The following is a 3,096-nucleotide window of genomic DNA, read 5'->3' as shown; positions in this document are numbered from 1 at the left end:
TGTGTATGTACCAAATCTATGGATTAATAGTTATGAATGAGTGCAAATTTATGGATAAATATTGATGAATATGCAAAAAATGGGTTGCTTCAATGTAGGTTAAATGGAAACAAGTCTGTACATACGTGCTTGAAAGAATAGTTTGTATAAATGTGTGAAAAATTGGTGACAGGCATGCTAATTGCAAACTGATGACAGATGTGTGTAGAGCAGATCACTGTGATTTAGATGTTTTAGGGCTTAAAAAAAAAAAAAAAAACTAGTACTAAGTGTATAAAACAGATTGCTAGAATGTGTGTATATGTGTAATATATATATATATACCAAATGGCATGCAGTTAAAGACTTCATTCTATATGATATGTGTGTATGTGTAATATATATATTATACACCAAATGGCATGCAGTTAGACTTCATTCTATATAAATCTCAAGACTGGATGGACAAAGATACAACATCTCATACAACAGCTCTCATGTATGCATTTCATCTGTAATTGGCTCCTTGACTAGAGTTCAGCTTTAAGTGGCTGACAAGAAAATGGTAAATGCAGCCTATGGATTATATAACTATATTAATATTTTTGCATACAAGAAGCTGTTGCTCCCAACTATAGTTGAGGAAAAAACTGTAAACTAATACCTATGTATGTAACTTGCATTTTTTTTTTCCAGGACACAAACAGTTCCATCCACTACACGGCATATGTTGCAATTTCACTTCTCGAAACCAAATACAGCTTGGGGGTAAGAAACCATCCAATTCAAAACAAACACCTGAGGGGTCCATGCCCGAAAAGTATAATGGGTCTTGCTTGGGAAGTGGGGTGGGAACAAATAATGGTGGCAGACGAGAGGTATTGTGTCCACTTTCAACTTGTAGAAACATTATTTTTCATTGGCATGGTCCTCTTTTCCTTTTTTAATTTTTTTTATTTCACATTTATTTATTTTTTCACGTTTTTGCAAAAGTTGAGCAACTAAAACCTCTGTTTCAGATGCAAATGTAAAACCGTGTAAGCTTTTTTTTTTTTTTGCAGGCTAGCTGGTAAATGGAAATTTTTGTATGCTGTTCATTCCCTCTCCACAATTGCAGTTCAATACAAATGTTCACCTATTGTCAGTGTACCTGTCATGATAGAGAGTTGAGTCCCTAAAATGCCTTTATTGTTTTTTAATTTTGCGTTGTGTTGAATCCACTTATGAGATTTATCCAACCATTGTGGCACCCTCATCCTTCTATCACCCTGCAGGCTTTTCTGGGGATCCCCATTTGGATAGAGAGCTGCCTCTATAAAAAGTTTTAGATTTTGGGCCTCTTGTTCTAATCCACTCTGGAGTCCTAAATCTCCTACAATACAAATCTACCTTTTGGCCGCAGAAGGGACACGAGCCGCAATAAAAAGCTGACATGTTTGAAACCCTTCCTACTCTATCCAAAGCTAAAAGACGTCTCCCCATTAGATACACTTTAATTTGGTTGCTCTAGCCATCTTATGTCTATCGCGAATGGCCAGTCACATTCTGCACCGGTCCATTAATGGCTAAAAGCCTATTGTACACTATATGGTTTTCCATTTGTCTTCCAGAAAACGCTGCTGGAAGGAGCTATGGGGTGTCTGAAAAATGCATCAAAAACAAAGCAAAAAACTGGTGATGAAGTCCTCATGCTGTACGCCTTCACACTGGCTGGTCTCCCAGAATACAGAGATCCTCTGATGGCAAAACTCATGAAGAAAGCCATAGTTAAAGGTGAAGTTTTTGGCATTGAGAGCTTAATGGTTCTTCAGCATGTAAAAGCTTGGGATGAGCAGAGTGATTGTGGTGAATTTACACTCTCTTGCCTGCAATGAGTTGTGTGTATGGTTGTAGGTTATTTTTTCCCCTCCCCTGACCTAACAAACCCACCCTCCCCTTCAACAGATGCATACTTGGCAAGATCCAATGCCCGTGGCCTCCTGTGTTTGACATCCCGCACTGAAAATCCCCTTTCTCCTGGCCATGCCTGCGTATTAGAGCTCTATTGAGGTCATCAGCACTCTAATGTGCAGGCATGGCCAAGAGAGAGGCTTGTAGCACGGGATTAAAACTATCCCTAGAGACAAGTGGGATGTGTTGGTTTAGGGGAGGGGGCAAAAAAATGTATTTATCTTAACCCTTTCTCTGTCACCGACATATGGCATACGGCGGAACAAAACTGTTCCCAGACTGCCAGGTCAGTATGCCATACATTGGTGGCATTTACCTTCTGCTATAAGCTAAAGCAACCATGAACTTATATTGGAACGGTTCTCCTGAAGGTCCCCTTTAAATATAATGGCTGTCATCAGCGGCTAATAAGTCGGTGATGACCGCTATTAACAAAAATTCGGTGCACCCCCGCACCGGCCACAGGCATCTTCTCCGTGTGTCTCTATGGATCCCTGCTGCTCTTCCCCCACTTGTATGGGCTGAGGCAGCGGGGATCCAAGTAGAAATGGCCGGCAGAGGAGGGAGCTGCTCTATCGCGATGATCAAGCAGCATGAGAGAGCAGCCAAGCGGGGAGGAGAGCTGCCGTTGTCGTCCTATCAGTTTTAGGATGACAGCGGCTGTGTGCGTGGTTGAGCAATGGATCTGTAAATGTGTGATATCTGGGATCATTTACCGAGCCTCTGTGCAGCACACACCTCATCTGATCGTTCCAGTGTTAGTACTATGTGTCCCCAGTTATTTACAATGTGTGCCCAGTATTTTCGTTTTGTGAAGGTAAAAAAATCAAAGCAATAATGTTAAAGAAAAATGGAAACCTTCAATTTAGCAATAAAATAAATCTTGCTGAAATCGCGTGTCACTAATTACTATTAAAGGGGAACTATGGGGTTAAGGCTTTTCCCCATAGTTCTCCTTAGGGTAACGGGAGGCCACAAACTAGCGTCCTCCCGTCACCCTAGGCTGTAGCTCGCGGTATACTGAGACACTTCAGTTTACCGCGAGCAGCAGCTCGTGGTATACTGATATGCTGAAGCGGATCCCGACAATTGTGCCGGGATCCACCCAGCTGCGTGACTGACAGCTGGCTCTGCCTATCTAGAGGCAGAGCCAGCTGTACCCGCCCC

At 41.9% G+C, this 3,096-nt stretch overlaps 1 long non-coding RNA gene across 1 annotated transcript; it reads left to right on the top strand.

Moving 5' to 3' along the window:
• Window positions 1-669: 669 nt before the first annotated feature.
• Window positions 670-1,638, top strand: LOC108803793. The gene is made up of 2 exons (XR_001942302.1): window positions 670-747; window positions 1,590-1,638. It is a non-coding gene; the product is annotated as an uncharacterized LOC108803793 (long non-coding RNA).
• Window positions 1,639-3,096: the final 1,458 nt, after the last annotated feature.

Source organism: Nanorana parkeri, unplaced genomic scaffold (genome assembly GCF_000935625.1).
Source record: "Nanorana parkeri isolate BGI_ZX_2015 unplaced genomic scaffold, ASM93562v1 scaffold4214, whole genome shotgun sequence".
In the NCBI taxonomy this organism is placed as follows: domain Eukaryota; kingdom Metazoa; phylum Chordata; class Amphibia; order Anura; family Dicroglossidae; genus Nanorana; species Nanorana parkeri.
Note: the sequence above shows the minus strand (reverse complement) of the source record. Positions and strands in the feature narration are given on the sequence as shown.